The sequence below is a fragment of the Pan troglodytes genome, chromosome 5, assembly GCF_028858775.2.
Source record: "Pan troglodytes isolate AG18354 chromosome 5, NHGRI_mPanTro3-v2.0_pri, whole genome shotgun sequence".
Classification (NCBI taxonomy): Eukaryota; Metazoa; Chordata; class Mammalia; order Primates; family Hominidae; genus Pan; species Pan troglodytes.
This window is the reverse complement of record NC_072403.2, coordinates 172,303,296-172,322,108: the sequence shown is the minus strand read 5'-3', so window position 1 is coordinate 172,322,108 and position 18,813 is coordinate 172,303,296. Positions and strand designations below refer to the sequence as shown.

Below are 18,813 nucleotides of genomic sequence, written 5' to 3'. Positions count from 1 at the left end.
AAAGTACGTAATGCATGATTTCATCTACTTACAACTCTAGAAAATGCAAGCGAATCTGTAGTGACAGAGAACAGATCAATAGTTGTGTAGAAAAGGGTAGGGGGCAAGAGGAAGGAATTACAAAGGGCATGAGGAAATTGGAGGAGATAATGGGCATATTCATTATATTTCATGTGGTAATGATGCATACACATCAATGTTTACCAAACTTTACACTTAAATGGTATGCAGTTTATTGTACACCAGTTATACCTCAAAAATCCTTGTCGTTTTTTTAAAACAGCCTATGATACTAAGTTTAATAACCTACCTCAATGGTTATAGGGCTTTTGAAGAGTCGGGCAGTGACTGTGTTGAGGGTTGGGTTATCTCTACATTAGAGGCCAGTCATTTCAAAGTGAGCCAGCGTTGACACCACAATACAGAATGTGGGTACTGCTGTGGAGAAGACGCCTTCATGAAGTCACTTAACTTTTCCCGAGTGCCTACGGAGGGCTAGACACTCCTCTGGACAACGAGGTCACAGCAGTGAACAAAAGAGACCCAAATTCCTGCCCTCAGGAAGCTACGTTCTTACGCGGGAGATTGAAAATAAACAGAGTAACTGCCTGAGATATGCTTTCAAGAGCGAAATGTTAGCAAGGAACACTAAAGCCAGGAATGTGTGTCTGTATTACGTGTTGGGGCAAGAGGATGCTGGAACTTCAGATAAAATGCTTAGGAAGGCCAGAATATGGAGGAAGTGAGGGATTGGGTTGTGAAGATACTGGGAACAGTGTTCTGGCAGAGGAAACAGCAAGTGCCCACGGAGGTGGAGCAGGGTGTGCTGGACGACGGGAAAGAGGCGGGGGAGGGGTGAGGAAGGGGGAAGGGGAAGCGAGGGCGGGATGCCCGTGCAGGGAGAGGCCGGGAAGGGGCTCTAGATCGTGCAGGGCTTATTCCTGAGTGAGGAGGAGAACCACAGAGGGGGAAGGGGGTTCTTAGGCTGCTGGGTGGGAAATAGATTTTAAAAGCTCAAGGGTGATACAAGGAGATCAGAGAAGGGTCTCTTGCATTCACCCAGCTGAGAGGCCATGGTCGCTTGGACCAGGGGGTTGGCAGGGGAGGTAGGAATGGCATCCAGATGTCCATATTTGGTGGAGGTGGAGCTGACAGACTGCATATGTGTATGAGAGAAATACAAGTTAAGACTGATATAGAAGTTTTTGGCCCAAGCAACTGGAAGAATGGAATTGCTCTTAACTGAGAGTTCAGGTGTAACCGCATGCAAGCTTGCTTCAAAACTCCCTTCAAAAAGGAGTGTAAGAGCCACAAATGAAATCCAGAGTTTTCGACTTGCTGTCGAATGCCCTTTCTTCCCTACCACGCTCCACACCACTGCATGAGAAAGGACAGGAGGTAGGGCTTGCCTTCATTGGGTGACAGTTTTACTGGGCAAACCAACTTACCACAAACACCATCCTGGGAGCAGTCCAGAAGATGTAGTCATTCAGAAGAAAGATCAGAACTCTGAGGCGTCCAGGCATCCTGACCAGGCAATATTTCTTTAATTCATTGGCTTGATTTTGTTGCCACCCGGGCCCTCAGTTGGACACTGGGTATTTCTTGGTTTTGCACAAAAATCTGGGCTTAGTTTAAAAAAAAGAAAAAGGCTGTTGACAGAAATATGTCAAGCCTAAGAAAAACCCAGTTCATTTGCTACCGGATTAGCCGTCTGCTTGAAAACAGGTAGCAGCCAAAAAGTTTAGGAAGAAAATGTTTGACAGAAAAAAAAAAAAAAAAAGTAAAATTGAGCTCTTTCCTGGTAATTCACAGAAAGGAAGGTGAGAGTGTGGTTTTCGCTGAAGCTAAAATGGACTCAGTCTGTGGGGTTAAAAAAAAAAGAAAAAAAAGAAAAAAACCTGTTTTGAGGAGTGTATTTTGAGAAGTTCTGCCTTAGTTGATTTAATATTCATTCGCACTGGCTTCTGCCACCCCTGTAAATGCGGTAAGCAGAGCTGCCGAGGAAAACAAGCGGCACCATCTGTGGGTCCTGACTTCAGCCGCGGAGAGAGGGAGCTGTGAAGATGCCAGCAGCTGCCTGTCTGGAGGAAGACGCGAGAACATTGCTTCCGAGACAGGGAGCCAGACAGGGACGAGGAGCTGTGGATTCTCAGTTAGGCAAACTGCTGAACGGTGCTCTCGCTGAGGTCAGGGGGAGAAGATGGCAGGGGTGAATCCTTGACGATCACGGAGTAAGGACGAGAATGCAGTTTGCTTCCCACAGGCCCCTCCCTCAATATGCAAAGATTCCTACCTGGGGCATCAAGACTGCAGGTGAGGCCAAGAAAAGACTTGGACACTCAAAGTTAAGATGAATTGGGGGCATGTGTATGTGTGTGCGAAGGGGTGGGTGAGTTATGTGCTGGCAAAGGCAGGTGTGTCCACATGCGTGAGCAGACACTGAGACTGCAGCCCACACACCCAGAGGAACAAGCAGGACGTCTTAGGTTAGGAATGTGCCTGCAGCTGGCAGTGCCCAGGAGAGGGACTTTTCTAACTGTGTTGTCCAGTGCTTTAGTCGCTAACCACATGTGGCTGCATAAACTTTAAACCAGTTAGAATGACATAAAACTGCAAATGCAGTTTCCCACTTGCACTAGCCCCATTCTAAGTCTCCATAGCCACCTGTGCCCACTCGCCACTGCTCCAGGAGTACAGATTCCAGACATTTCAGCGACTGCAGAAATGTCTCTTGGGTGGTGTCTGCAGGTGCCTGCTGCAGCTCTGCCAGGCAAAGTAGAGTGGCTGCTTGGCTGCCTATGGATTTAGATGACTCTGCCAACATCTGATCAGTTGCTCTCAGCACCTGAGCTGCATCATTAGGATGGATCTGGGGCATGCAGGGAGAATCCCAGACTGTCAGAGAGGTGGCCTGGCCCGGGGTGACCAGTCAGGCCTCTTGTCCTTATGGTCACATTCTCAGAATTGGGGCCAGGGATCCTGCTGGTGAGTGTCCTGAAAACACTTCATTTTACCCAAGGGTTTGCATTTTCTAAATCCTGGTTTACAGTGAACCTTTTAAAACAAAATATCTTTCAGGTTTCTACACTACTGCCTTAATTATGAGTTTTTGGTTTTGTCTTAATATAAAAGACGTAAAAATGGGAAGGCTCTGTGGTGTGGAAGAGGGGTGAGGAAATCTGTGGTGTGATTCTGAATGGGTTGCTCGGGCTGTTTGGGATTCAGTTCCTTCAACTGTAAGATAAAAACAGTAGGATGACAGTTTGGGGAAGCTACAACTGAGTCTGAGCTAACCATAGTTCTGGAAGCTAGTGAGTGACTTGAAGTGTTAGCCAGATTCTGAGGAGAAAGTGCTGGGATGAGCTTGGACATGCAAATCAAAGCTGTGGGTGATCTCACAGCCCTATGGAGTTGGAGAGAAATGAGATCCCCCCAACACTGAGCCACTGACCCCAACTCCCAAAAGTGTCACAGCCATGAATGAAATCCAAAGTTTTTGACTTGCTGTCGAATGCCCTTTCTTCCCCACCATGCTCCACACCACTGCATGAGAAAGGACAGGAGGTAGGGCTTGCCTCCACTGGGCGACAGTTTTACTGGGCAAACCAACTTATCACGAACACCATCCTGGGAGCAGTTCAGAAGATGTAGTAACTCAGAAGAAAGATCAGAACTCTGAGGCCTCCAGGCATCCTGACCAGGCCGTATTTCTTTAATTCATCGGCTTGATTTTGTTGCCACCCGGGCCCTCAGCTGGACGCTGGGTATTTCTCGGTTTCGCACAAAGCCAGCAGCAAATTCATCATCTGGCTGCAATGAGGAGACTCACAACATGGAAACACAGTCCTTCTTCCCGGCTGGCAGGCAGCTGCGGGGTTTGCTTTTGCTGGTCGTAGCGTAAGCGGGTGAGGGTGTTGAGCCTCCTGATGGCGTCAGCAGCGTGCCTGAGTTATCCCCGGGAGCTGCAGGTCATTGCAACACAGGGCTAGAAGAAGCACCTGCTGCGGCCGTTGGAAGGATTTGTCCCGTCAGACACTCGGCAGCCCTGAGGGAGAATCAAGTTGTGAATTTCGTCACCGGCATACTGACATAAATTGAGCTTAGCTTGAATGTCACTGACCACTCGCTGGCTCGGGTGGTCTTTCCCAACCACAAGCCGCTGGTCTCGGTGACAACAGCTCTGCAAAGTGTCAGAATCCAACACAGGCCTGCCAAATGACCCTGGGCAACCTGGAGGTGAGGGAGCCTCTTGCCAACCAGAGAGGGCTGCACCCGCAACGGTACGCTCCCCCAGGAAGAACATTCTGGAGCCTGGTCTCATTCACCCTCTGTTTTCCCTTACATTTGTTTGTCAACATGATGAATGAGAGGCAAATGGCAGGACCACAGTGTTTCAAACATGTGAATTGATTTTTTTCCCTAGGCCTTTGGGTTCACTGACCAGAAGAAAAAACCTCAAATAAAACCGGGTGTTTTCATGAAGTGAACTTTAACTTTGCATATATTACACCCTATTATCAAATGAACAAAAGCTATGTACGGATTTATTTACTGTTTGGCAAGCATGCATGCAGTCACTCAATCATTAGTACCATGGAAAATGATCAAGTATAAAATAATCCTCTGGGACTGGCTCAAAGGATTTGTTTTTTCACAAGCAGACGGAAAGAGAAACAGACACTTGTTGAAAAAGAAAGTGTGAGTTTGGAAGGAACATTTTGGTCACTCAGAATCAACTCAATGACTGTCATTGAAATTTCACAAAAATCCTGGTTCTTAAGTGAATTGGAGACAACTCAAACAGGACAAGCTTGCCAAATTTGAGTTTCTCAATAGAAGCTACATTATTCTGAGGGTCTGAGCCCGGGGCTCTGATGCAAATGGGATTGAGAGGCTAATATTAGCCAGCAGGTTTTGTTGCAGTTCATTTTTGTGAGAAGAGCCTTATAAAGTCAGCAACCCAGAGGTGCTGGTCCAAATTCTGATTCTCACTGGCTGTCTAAGCCATATCACCCTCCCTTTCTGAGCCTTCATTTCTTAGCTCTAGAATGAAGAATCTGGATCAGCAGTTCTCATCTGGGGACATGCAGCATGTCATGACTATGGGCACCTAGTCAATAAAGACCAGAGACACTGCTCAACATCCTACAATACACAGAAAAGCCCCTCAACAACAAAGAATTATCTGACCCAAAATTTCAATTGTACTGAGGGTAAGAAACCCTGTTTTCACCTAGATTTACCTCATTTTCAACAAGGTAACATCCAGCTTAAACATCTTATGGTCCTACAGATAGTTCAGTATATTTCTTTCATTCCAGATCCTTTATCCTCAAGATAAAAAAAACAATTTTTATTTCATTTTGTTATTTTATTTTATTTTTTGGGACAGGGTCTCACTCTGTCACCCAGGCTGGAGTGCAATGGTGCAGTCAAGAGCTCACTGCAGCCTCGACCTCCTGGGGTCAAGCAATCCTCCCACCTCAGCCTCCCAAATAGTTGGGACTACAGATGTGAGCCACCATGCCCAGCTAATTTTTTTTTTATTTTTGTAAAGACAGGGGATCACCGCGTTGCCCAGGCATGACCTGCCATGCCCAGCCTAATTTTTATACCTTACCAAAAATATGTGGATGGCACATAACATGGATATTTCTTTATCCATGTTAATGTATACAGAAAAACAAAAACAACAGAATAATGCTTCCTAAGACATTGGGAACAAACTTCTCATAAATATTTACAATGGCAGTTGGCAATGATTCAAAGTCTTCCAGGTTATAACCTATATCCAAGCAGTAAAATTAACCTTTTGGGAAGTGACCTTAATAACTGTTTGCATGATGTTTGCTGAATAAATGATTCATCAGTTGATACCTTTGGTGCTGAAAGGAAACACGTAAGTCACGAAAGCCTCATACTATGAGAAGTAGGGAGGCAAGGATGTCCGTGTACGACTGTGGATTTAGGGCCTACACACAGATTTAAAAAGAAAATAAAGCCAAAATGCTTTCCCCACAAAAATGCCCTTTCTCATTCATTTGTTCCAATAAGATCTTTGCTTAGAAGAACATGCATTTTCTTTGCTGACCTCCCCTTACTTCCCCTTAAGCCTGAGTCAGATGCCCCTCCTTGGGACTTCCATAAAACCTGCAATACTTGTACCATCGCACATCTTGCATTTTATTATAAATGTTGGTTCATTTGCTGTCTGGTCCTTTGGACTATAAGTTTCTTGAGGGAAAAGCCCATGCCTTGTTTATTTCTGTATCCTCAGTGCCTAGCCCCAGTGGGCATACAGTAGGTGCATTACAAATACTCATTGACACTGGTTAACATGTGAGACTGAGCAGACCTGGCTGCTCCTCCCACAGATAAATGCTGAATAGAACCATTGTGGGAAAGAGAGCTCAAAAGCAAGAAAGGTGCTAGAGTCATAGAGTCATAGAGTCATAGAAGGAAACTGAAATCAGAGAGGCGGCTCTTGAGTTTCAACATGATTTGAGTCCATGGGGTGCAGTGAATCCCTTGGCACTGGAGTTTAGTACTCAAGGAGAAACCGAATTTGTGGCCTCAAGCCTGTATGTGATGAGAAGCTGAAACTGAGTTCCCCAAATAAAGCTAAGAGTTGGGGGTAACTCACTCCCAGGAACAGAAAAATAAGGGAATGTGAAAAATATTTTAAGTGGGTCTGTTTTCAAAGTTTGAACATATAAAGGAAGTATTTAATGTGTAATATAAGAATGCAAAATTACATTTAAAAAGAACAAGGAGATTGATTGAAAAAACACCATAAGTACAAATTCAGCCATTAAAATAAAATGCCACAGACAAGTTAGACTGTAAGCCAAACGCAACAGAAGGGAAAACTAGTGAGCCGAAACTACATCTGAGAACACAAAATAGACTTTGACCCAGAGAACTAAAGAGATAGAAAATATAGACAAAAAGTGAAAAGAAATGGAGAAAAGAATGAAAAGCTCCAACTTATTTATGGAAAGATTCCAGCTGAGAGAAAGTTGAGAGAATGGAGCAGAAACAATATTTGAAGGGAAAATAGGTAAAGAATTTTCCATAAGAAGGCTTACCAGACTTCTCTCTTACATCGATGGAGCTGTCTTTCTCTAATTAACCAAGTAGGTTTCATTGCTGACTGCATTACTATGATCTCAGAGACCTAACATCTAGGAGAGTCTAGGGGAGAGCTGCTTCCATGTGATTCTGCTCTGAGCTCTGTACTTTTTCTGATGAGACTGGAAGGCCACACCCCCAAGCATGGCATCATAGGCTATCATTCTTTGGGACTGCTTCCACTATCACAGTGTTACATCTCTAGATGGAACTCTCCTCCCCATCTAATGCTGGTTTGGTTTCTTTGTATTGAGTAACTAAAGCTTATTGGTCACTCACCAGATGACTAGCTTGGGAGAGACTGAATATACACATGGACAATGGCCAGACCACGTATAAAGTTAGAACTCTACAATCAACCCCAACTGGAAAGAGTGAACTAAGTGCCCTAACCAGCTACAGAGGATGGATGCACCACCTCTGGATAGCCCACTTCCTTCCAGCTTCCCCGGCCAGTAGCCTCCAGTCAGCACACACCTGACACCTTCCCTTTTCTGCTAGGAAGCTTCCCCACTCCTCTGCCTGCCTATGAATCTCTGCCAGAACACACGTGATGGCAGTCACAGAGCAAGTTATAGCCCATCTAGGACAAAGTACAGATTCTTTTCTGGGTCAGGACTTGCTCCATTATACAGCAAGATGCTTACTGAACCCCTTTCAGCCCCAAAGCTGCCTATGGACTTTTTTATCCCTAATTTAGGGACTAGAGAATCATTTTTATAACTTTAAAATCCAGTGGAATTTGGCTTTATTGTCCCCAATTTATAATGAGTTACTATTCCTATACCTCATTTGATTTTTTTGTCAAATAGCCTTCCATACCATGTAAATAAGTATGACAAGGTTCCCACTATGGGCACCAAATTATTTTAGGGCTTTCAAAAATGTCAGCACATCCTATCTTTTTATTTTTCTTATTCTCAAGCTTTTTGTGATTCCATTCAACATTTCCTACTAAGACATGCCACTACTCCTGAAAATTACGGTGGTTTTGTAATTCACAAAATCGCTTCAAACGAGTATGGAGTGTGTATATATGTGGGAATGGCCCTCACTCCACACTGCATTGGAAGGTCTTTCTTAAAACAGAATTCAAACTTCTCATCAGGATAGGTTTGGGAACAAGGGAAGAAGGTGGATGGGAGTGAGGTGAACAATGATGAAAGAGGAAGGCTGAGGCCAGCAGGGCAGAGCGGGGCAGAGCGGGGCAGAGCAGGGCAGAGCAGGCCGGCGCACTGCTGGAAGACCAAAGTCAGAGCAAGGCCCAGGAAATCTCTGATGCATACATCATCCACGTCAGTCTAGGACCAATCCGTCACCACGCTTGTTTATCCCTCATCTCTCCCTTCCCGTGCCTTAATGAGGGGAGAGGCAACAAAAGGAAGGAGGGGAGCGAGCCAAGGAGGGGGTGTTTGGTTGGGCTCTGTCTTAATCTGTTTGAGCTGCTGTAACAAAATACCCTAAACTGAGCAATTCATAAACAACAGAAATGTATTGCTCACAGTTCAGAAGGCTCAAAAGTCCAAGGTCAAGATGCCAGCAGATTAAGGGTCTTGTGAGGTTTCATAGATGGTGTCCTGTTGCTGCCTCCTCACATGGCAGCAAGGGCGAGGAAGCTCACTCAAGTCTCTTTATAAGGGCGCTAATCCTATTCACAAGGGTGGGGTCCTTGTGACTTAATCACTTCCCAGAGGCCCCACCTCTTAATACTATCACATTGGGCATCAGTTTCCAACATATGAATTTGGCAGGGGACACCAACATTCAGACTATAGCAGGCTTTGTCCCTAGGAATACAGGAGTGAGACTATGAGGGCCTGGAGATTTCAGCGAGAAGCTGATCAGCAAAGATGCTCCCCGCCTTGCCATGAAGCACATCACAGAATTACTACTAGATTCTGGAACCCCCTGCCATAGTTGTGTTGGCTTCTAGGGCTGCGGTGACAAAGGACCGCAAACTGGGTGGCTGAAACCAACAGAAATTTATTCTCGCATGGTTCTAGAGGCCAGAAGTCTGGTACCAAGGTGTCAGCAGGGCCATGCCGCCTCTGAAATCTGTAAGGGAGAATGCTTCCTTGCCTCTCCCAGCTCCTGGGGTGGACGTGGATCCCTGGTGTTCCCTAGCTCACAGCTGCAGCGCTCCAGCCTCTGCCTGCATCTCCACAGCCATGTGCATATGTCTCTTCTCTTCTTGTAAGGACGCCAGGCACATCGGACCAGTGGCCCACCTACCCCAGCAGGACCTCAAGTAATTACATCTGTAACAGCCCTGTCTCCAAACAGGGTCACCTCTGAAGTGCTGGGGATTAGGACTTCAACATATATTTTGGGGGAACCCAACAGTAACCTTCTGTCCTTTTTTTCCATGGTGATTGTGCTTAAAAGCCTTAAAAAGAAAATCCTGTGTAGAAGGAAGGACCCAGGGAGATGAAGTCCTTTGGGTCCATCAGGCTTGAAAGAAGAGAATCCCAGGTTCTCCCAGAAGAGGCTCTGTTACGTGGCAGGAAAACACAAGCAAACTGATTTCCCCTCCTATGCTCTCAGCACAGCACAGAACACTTCTGTGACCAGATGTCCGGGTTTTTCCCCACACATCAATTCTGACAGTATCTACTGGGAGTTGCCATCCACAGGTTAAGGGCCCAGTCCCACAAAACTGCCTGTATGATGCCAATTGCAAGGCTGGACCTCCAGAACTTCCAATGAATCAGCTATAAATCAGGAGTTCCCATGACTTCCGCCTCAGGTTTGATTCATTTGCTAAAGCATCTCATGGAACTCCAGGGAACAGTTGACTTACATTTACCAGTTTACTACTAATATCAAGGGTATTGTAAAGGATACAGATGAGCACCAGATGGAGAGATGCGCAGGGTAGGGCATGAGGAAGGGGCACAGAGGGAACCTTCCCTCCCTCCAGGCACTCCCCCATGTCCAACAACCCAGAAGCTCTCCACACCCTGCAGTTCAGGGATTTTTATGGCAGCTTCATCACATACGTGTCATCGATTATTAACTCCATTTCCAGCCCCTCTTCTCTTCCCAGAGGAGATGGCTTGGTCTTTCTGGTGACCAGCCCCCATGCAGGAGTCCACCAGGAAAAAAAGATGCTCCTGTCACCCAGGAAATTCCAGGGGTTAGGAGTTTTGTGTCAGGAACCAGAGTCAAAGACCAAACATCAGAATAAAAGATGCACCTAGCACCTCTATTGCCCAGGAAATTACAAGGGTTTTAGGAGGTCTGCGCCAGGAACTCGGGGCAGAGACCAATAGATATTTCTTATTATAGTACAGTATCACAGTCCACCCCCTGTCTCTGGCCACCGATCTCTTACAGCAAAATGATATACAACTCAAAAGATACTGTCACATGACTAGAATCCCATTCATTCATTAATAGTTAGTCCAGTCCATCATCATATCTTATGGAAATGTCTCCCAAGGTGGGGCTACTCAGATTTGCAAGCTTCCACCCTGTCCTGTAGGGCTTCAAAAGCAGGAGTGGCCTCGGCAAACACATAGCTTTACCCTTCTGGGCATCTGGGATAATTGAGCTAAGAGGCAATGATATCTCTTACTCTGGAGCATTATCAGTGTTAATATAATATGAGACTTCCCTCATTACGGGAGCGTTTTATTCACTCCTTTACCCTCAGCTATGATTTCTCCTTCTCTTTGTTTAGACCCAAACGTTTCTACCCTTGGAAGGGACACTCAGATCAGCCACTGTGCTGGTCTAGATTGCTGGGAGCATTACTGGTCTAGCAAGTGCCCCTCCCTGGGTCCACTCCGTTCAGACAGGGTACAAAGCAGTGGGCTATACTTACCACCAAACAAGATAGCTTCATTCTGTGTTAACCCCAGTTTGCCAGATGGGGTGAAGGCAAAACCCATCCCCATCAGGCCCTTGGGAATTCTGACACAAGTTTTAAAAACATAGTGACAATTTCCTGCTTAGGAATCATCCCTGCTGTCAGCATTTATAATTGCAGCCCTGGGCCTATGACCCCTGCATCAGGTAGGGGAAAAAAAGTTAACGTGATGTAGAGAGGGAAGGACAAAAAAAATTGCAGTCATTATGCCTGTGTACTTCTCCCTTGGCAAGAACTGCATAGTCATACCAGCATCCTCCCACCCCTCTACCCCAGATCCACCAGGAAACGGAGGAAAGTGTTAGGGGAACACTCCTTTAGCCCCACTCATGGTGAGTGTGCACTACACTTGTGAAGATGTGCAAGCCAGCCCTTCGTGTCTTCATCTCCCCCCGTTTAGGACAACTAATGTTTGAATTGCCTGTTCTACTTTTCTATCAAACTATTACCCTGAGGAGACTAGCTCTGCCCATTGTTGGATATTACAGGCTGTAAAGTGTGTTCCTTAGTCTAAAGAAATGTGACTGGGCCATCCAAATTGGTGCAATATCTTCTGTTCTGGCTTTTGAATGGCACGGTGAGCATTTGCATCTTCCACCGGGTAAGCAAAGCCCAGACTAGAGTCAGCGTCTATACAGAACATGTCTAGATTCAGCCCATCTCTGCACTGCTGCAGCTACCCACTTATTTCATGGACCCAGCTGCCCAAGTCAGGGGAGGACACAGGGATAACTGCTTGTTAACTCCAGTCACCTTTGGAATCTGGAAGGGAGTTCTGATAAGCATTGACTTGTTTTACTTTAATGCACCCTCAGATTTCCACAGGGCTGTGCTCCATGGGGGAGTCCTTTTAATAGCCAGGTTTCCATGGCCCTCTTGCTGAGTGTATGGCCAGGCCACTGGTCGCTGCCCGAAAGTCAATAAAACCCCAAACACAGGAGCTTCTACAACCCTTCAATTCTTCCATCACTGTTAGGTAACAGCATGCATTTCAGCCCACCAAGTTGATTTGTTTTAGCCTGCTTTGATCAAAGTAGCCCTTCCAACAGGACTGTGTGTCTCTTCACCTTGGAACCGCCACCCACAAACCAAGCAACTCTTGGTCGGTCAGTTGAGAGAGGTTGACAGGGCTCTGTTCAACTGACGATAGAATCCAGAAGCTCCTCACATAGCTCCAGATTCAGTCCTAGAGGAAAATGGGCTCCCTGCTCATATCGCCTCCTTGTATTCCCTAGGCAGCATGATCCTGTATAAACCACTTCCATTTTATTACAGGACTCTTCTAGGGTACTGCCATTCCCATTAGAGCATTTCTCTGATATCACCCAAGACATCAGGGGTATTTCATGTTTTAAGATCATTTTATGTCCTTCAGTCATAAGAGTAGTTTCCAGTAATGTCTGAGACCAAGTTAGTAAATACCCCTTAAATGAGAATTCTCCAGACCAGAGTCCCAGTAGTTGTCACTGGGAGGTGCTCACAGGCTTTGATGTAAGCTCCAGTGCACACACCACACAGACCTAACACAGAGAGAATCTGGCCATACCAACACTCCAGCTTCAACTCTCCACTGTGGGCTCAGACGGTCTCACTGGTTCCCATTTAGCATGCCCAATTAATACTGCTTTACGGCAGGGCGCAGTGGCGCATGCCTGTAATCCCAGCTCTTTGGAAGGCCAAGGTGGGTGGATCACCTGAGGTCAGGAGTTCAAGACCAGCCTGGCCAGCATGGTGAAACCCTGTCTCTACTAAAAATACAAAAATTAGTTGGGCGTGGCGGCAGGCACCTGTAATCCCAGCTAGCCAGGAGGCTGAGGCATGAGAATTGCCTGAACCCGGGATGTGGATGTTGCAGTGAGCCAAGATCATGCCACTGTATTCCAGCCTGGGCGACAGAGTGAGACTCCATCTCTCTCTCTCTCTCTGTGTCTCTCTCTATTATATATATATTGCTTTACATGGGTAACAGGCATGTTTAACAGGTGAATATCACGGTCATCAAAAAGACAGTCCCACATGGCTTGCACGCAAAGCATGTCCGCCACTTCATCTGGGGTACTCCACTTCAGTTATAGGAGGAGACAACAGTCCCTCTTCTCAGGATACACAAATCTTACAGTGACTGTAACCAGTCCACCAGGCTGGCTGTTCCCTTGAGAATAACCTTCTGTGTGTCTGATCACTTAGAGCCACCTGTGATTTTTCCATAGCAAGCCGTGGGTACTGCATGGACCCAAACACGCTCTTCCACTCTGCAGCATTCCAAACCAAAGATATTCATCCTAAATTTGTTGCTGTCATAACCCATTTTTACTAAAGACTCCTCAGGAAGCTGATGATACTGATCTACAAAATGAACAGTTCCTTCACATGGCACCTCTGGTTTCAATAGTCTTCTGGTTTGGCCCTCTCCCCACATGGACTACCTGCTGGTGACCAGGGATCTTAGAGATACTTCACGTTGTTCCTGCATCATTTTTCCCTTGAGGGTGGCTTTCAGGCCAGTGGCTGAAACTCAGACCCACTGAAATCTGAGCTTGGTCTAGCATCAAGGTCTGAGCCAGCACTGCCTTTTAGTTTCATTTTAGCTGTTACATATAACAATAACCAAGGAATTGAACATTTTACCCTAGTTTGCATTTCCTTACACATCCGGTGAACCAGCTCCCAGGGAGCTGGAGCCATCTCTCAGTACCACTGATAACTTTCACTTTTAGTAACTGAGCACAGCACAACTGTGGCTCCACACACGGCTGAGCACGTGGCCACCAAGGAATCGAAGGTTCCTCACCCCCCACCCTTTTATCCTTTCTCTTCCCAAACCATGTTTCCCAGAGCCATGGTCATTCTAGCAAATCCCACTTCGTTGACACCAACTTGTACAGTAGGAAACATGAGGCAGTAAAAAACTAAAAGAACAAGTGGATGGATTTAGGAAGGTCTTTTGAAACTAATAAAGTAAGAAAGCCATTGAAAGCTGACCAAGGATGCCACCAGAGGCACAAGGATCAGAAGGCCCGACGTGGCTCATGGGTAACGTCCTTTGTCACAGTGACTACATTTTTGGTGGCTTTAATTTTGACACTCTTGTTTTCTCCATCTGCATTCACTTTTATTAATAAAAAAGTATTTTAAATAAAATAGCAGGCAATGTGCCATGTCACCCACAAATACTTCAGTATGATGTATTCTAATTAATTAGGCCTCCCTTTTTAAAGCAAGGCCATGATGACCAGACCTAATAAAATTACAAATAATTCTTTAATATCATTTAATATCCAGCCCACATTCAAATGGTTTGAAAGATATTTTTTCACAGTTATATCCAAACACAGTCCACTCATTGGGTCTGGTTTTACATCTCTGAAGTGTCATGGATTCCTTGGAGAAGCCAGGTCATTGGCAGAATGTTCTGAATCCTACATTTGTCTGATTGCTTCCTTCTATTGTCATTTAGCTTGTTACTTTATCCCCAACACATGCTGTAAATTGACAGATTTAGAGGCTTGAGTGCATTCAGGTTTATGTTTTAGGTTATATGCTGTGTGTTGTAACCAATTGCGTTACAACACGCAGCCCATAAAGTCAAGTTTTCCCAGTTCTAGCGATGGTGTCAGCCTGACCCCTCCAATACGAAATTTCTCATCAGCATTTCATTGAGTAAACTTAATATCTATTGCAGATCAATGCTGAGACTCATTATTTCATGGGATTTTAAAAACATCATTATGAACTCATACTCATAGATTTTTAAAATATACTTCATGTATTTCAATCCGTTGCACTTAATTGTTTTTGTTTTTGTTTGTTTGTTTGTTTGTTTTTTGTTTTTGACAGTCTCACTCTGTCACCCAGGCTAGAGTGCAGGGGCGCAATCTTGGCTCACTGCAACCTCCACCTCCTAGGTTCAAGCAATTCTCCTGCCTCAGCCTCCCAAGTAAGTGGGACTACAGGCACGTGCCATCACACCTGGCTAATTTTCATATTTATTTTTCAGTAGAGACGCAGTTTCAGCATGTTGGCCAGGCTGGTCTTGAACTCCTGGCCTCAAGCAATGCTCCCATTGGCTTCAGCCTCCCAAAGTGCTGGGATTACAGGTGTGAGCCACCACTCCTAGCCTGTTGCAGTTAATTTTTTTTAATGTCCAAATTCCCCCACTTTAGGCCAATGGGAGCATTTTCAGATGGCCCCTTATTCCTGTCAACATAGCCAATAGTCTCAGCTTTCTTGTTTTGTTTATTTTGTTTTGGCCCAACAGAATGTCCCAGGCTCTTGATGTTGATTTCCTTCTTCTGATCTGAAATCAGCAATTTTTCTAAGACGACAACTCTCTCTTTTATCCACTTCACCCTGCTCCAGGCTGCATGAAGTCATAAAAAAATTAAAATGTAATGGACTTTCCTCTCTAGCCAGATTACAACAGTTACACTTCCAGTGGTGAGCCACAGCCTTGCTGTGAATTAAAAGACTTGCTTCAGACATCTATTTTTTAAGTCAGTCTAGATTCATGTTAGCCTAATATGTTCCCTTAACTCTAGCACATGCACCTGTGTTGAATCCCCTTATCATCTATGGTGGGAGGGTGGTATGCTCTGTTTTCCTTAATGCTCTGGATAAACTGTCTTAGGAAATAATCACCTGGTCAAGGAGGAAATCGGTTGCTAACCCAAACTTTTAAAAAACGAAAGCAGAAAATTATGGCAATGAAAGTTTTAATGATTGTTCTCTTATCGTTCTCCGTGAGGCCGCTGTGGGATACGTAAAGGACATCCTTTCTATCTCTACCGGATTCACTCTCTCTTTGAAGAAAGCAATGCAACCAAGAAGTTGACACAATCCTGGGTTTCTGGAGAGGATAAAGCCCAAGAAAACTCAAACTGTATTTGGATATTAATAAGGACTTTGCTTTGGCAAACAAAACCATGTGAAGGTCCAGGGTTGCCAGACCCAAGAGCTCTGAGCAGTGGTCCTGTGGCATGTTTTTATTTTTTTAATTTTTTAAATTTTTTTAGGAACAGAGTCTCACTGTGTTGCCCAGGCTGGTCTTGAACTACTGGACTCAAGGGATCCTCCCACCTTGGCCTCCCAAAGCACTGGGGTGATAGGCATGAGCCCCACACCTGGCCCTGGTCCTGCAGCACATCCCAGCTGCACACTTAACCTCATGGAAGAGGAAAGAGAAAACAGCTTTTCCTTTCCCATGGCTAGGTGCACAGCTGTGGCCCCTACTAACACGAGAGAGATTAACAAAAGAAAATCATATACATTTACCCATATTTTACAAGACACCAGGGCCTTCAGAAGAGAAGGCCCAAAGAAACAGAGAAATCTGAATATTTTTAAGCTTAGGTTGGTGAAGAGTGGACAGTGTGGGGAAGTGTGATTGCACAAACAGGCTATGATCTAATGGCAATAAACCAGGGGAAACTTACGAAGGGGTGTTTGTTCAGATCTATCTCTGAAGTCCTTGTGTCTTCAGAGATAAGGACGTTTCTTTCCTCCAGGTATCAACAGGGCACGTCTCAAACGCAGGTCCTATGACTGACCTGCTTCAGGGGAGAAGACCGGGGAACGTGAGAGATCTTTCTGCCTCTGCCTCTTTTCTCAAATGCCAGGGTTCTGAATTTTGGGGCGGCATGTCCTAAACCCCACCACTAACTTGGAAGCCCAGGGCCAAACCAAATACTTTGCACCTAATTTTACATAGAGTAATAATACAGCCTTTAAAAATGAATATCTGAGAAAAAGAAAACTTAGTACTTACTTAACTGGGTCTTTTACAAAATGATTCCCTAGAACTCTTCAAAATTACACCCGTGAAGTCCGCCGGATCCTCTCTGTGGTTTTGTGTTAGACTCATGCTTTGCCTTTTAAAGAACAGGGTCCAGTCCTTTTGTGATTTCTAGAGCTACAGGCTTGGCGTGAAGGCCGGGAGTATAAGAGGAAAGCGGAGCGGGAACCACAGGAGGGGTGAGTTAGCCACCCTCATGCCCCCTCCTCCCCCAACGGATGCCTCCTCCTATCATCACCAGGCGAATTCCAATTTCCTGCCTCAAAGGATATCAGCACAGAACTATCATTTTGTAGGGAAAATAGAACCAGTAAAGAGAAATGAATAAAATCAGAACGACACTGATGAAGAAAGCCCAAGGAGAGTTCTAGTCAGCCCTCCCGGAAGCCTCGCTCAGCAGGATGGAAATAGAAGTGGTTTAGAGTTGCCTTCTGCACACTGAACTCACTGAGGGATGTCAGCCCCAGCTCTGCAGGAGGAGATAACCGCTGGCTCTACAGCACACCCGGGGGACCCACCCAAGTGATGTGCCAGGCCCCAGACTCCTCTCCTGGAGGCAAGAGATAAACCAAAACAGAGTTCAGGGCTGTCCCTGGGGGTGGTGAGAAGACCATGTTCACTATGTGGGGAGCTGGGAACATTTACTCTGAAAAGACAAGAGTCGGAGGTAAACAGAAGCTTCAAATATCCGAAGTTCTGTGTAGGAAGGTTTTAACTTAATCTACCTGACCCCAAAAGGGAGAATAGTGTCCAAATGTGTGGAAAGTTCTGGAAGATGAATCCTGTTGTGCTATGAGGAAGATCTTTCCAGCAATCTGTAAAGTCCAACAACAGCCTGGGTTCAGCCAATACTGAAAGCATTTCCGTGTAACTACTTGGGACAGGTGTTGAGGAATTGAAGTGTCAGATGGTGCTGCCTACTGTCCTCTAAGCTGCCTTCCCTCTGGGAGGCTCTGCGATCCTCCCACAGATCACCTGCCACTGTGCCTGGCCAGGAGCCCTACACCCAGCCCACCCTGCTGTGATGCAAGTGGGCAGCAGGAAGTTGAGGAAGGAGAACAAGGCATGTGACGGATGGATGGGGTGCACCGAGGAAGAAAACAAGGGAGGAATAGAGAGGGTGAAAGTGTCTCCGTGAATAACTTCCAACTACTGAAGCCACTGTGCTCAGTAATAGTCCTATGCGATCTCATCCATCAGCTCTCTGACTTAGGGATAATGGCCCTGTTACAAGAGGTATTAGAACTTGCCCTGGTGACACGGATACATTAGGGCCAGGCTGGGCTACAGTCCAGGCTCTGCTGCTCTGCTGACCCTCCCCTTTGCTCCCACTGCTTTTCCATCTTAGCTGCATAGAGGACAGATGGCACCCGTCACTGCGAGACAATCTATTTCTATCATTTTTGTCTCAGGTAGACATCACCTTAGCCAAGCAGGTTGCATAGACCTCAATAGACCAGATATTGATTTCTAAAATCATCCTGCTTAACAAATGACCCAAAAGCCTACGTTCCATTGAAGATGGGTCTCACTGCTTCTGCCATGTCATCCTCTAAGTACCTGATGTCTGGCTTGCCATGGGATAGGTAGGATTCATCCATTCTAACTTCCCACCCTAACTGCCCCCGTGTCTTCTTGTGCAGGGGGCCCAGAAGGTTAGTCTGGGCACAACTGGTCTTCCTCCGTGCCGTAGAAAGGGTGGTACACTGGGGCAATATTTATTTACATTGCAGAGAAACCTGATAAGAGGTTGAGAAATACTTCTGACATTAATTATAATATATTACCAGGTTATATGGATTAAATGATCAGATTACACTCCAGTCATGCTTCTGAATATGTAAGCACCCCCATAAAAGAAGTGACAATTTCCCAAGATACCTGGACTCAAACCGTAGGGTGTCTACCCCTCCTCTCTGTGGTTTCTTTCCCTGAGTTGCTCACTGCCCATGTGGCTTCTCTGTAGGGTCTGTCACCTTATGGGATTGATTTTATGGCAGCTGTGCTGTAACTCGTG

The 18,813-nt window shown here is 45.6% G+C and overlaps 1 long non-coding RNA gene across 2 annotated transcripts; it reads right to left on the bottom strand.

Moving 5' to 3' along the window:
• Positions 1–248: 248 nt before the first annotated feature.
• Positions 249–17,219, bottom strand: LOC104007059 (uncharacterized). Of its 2 annotated transcripts, none has more exons than XR_010158235.1 (3): positions 16,770–17,219; positions 16,438–16,554; positions 249–4,048 (listed from the first exon to the last, which is right to left on the bottom strand). It is a non-coding gene; the product is annotated as an uncharacterized LOC104007059 (long non-coding RNA). The 2 variants fall into 2 exon arrangements; XR_001718879.3 differs by lacking the exon at positions 249–4,048 and adding an exon at positions 15,721–15,851.
• Positions 17,220–18,813: the final 1,594 nt, after the last annotated feature.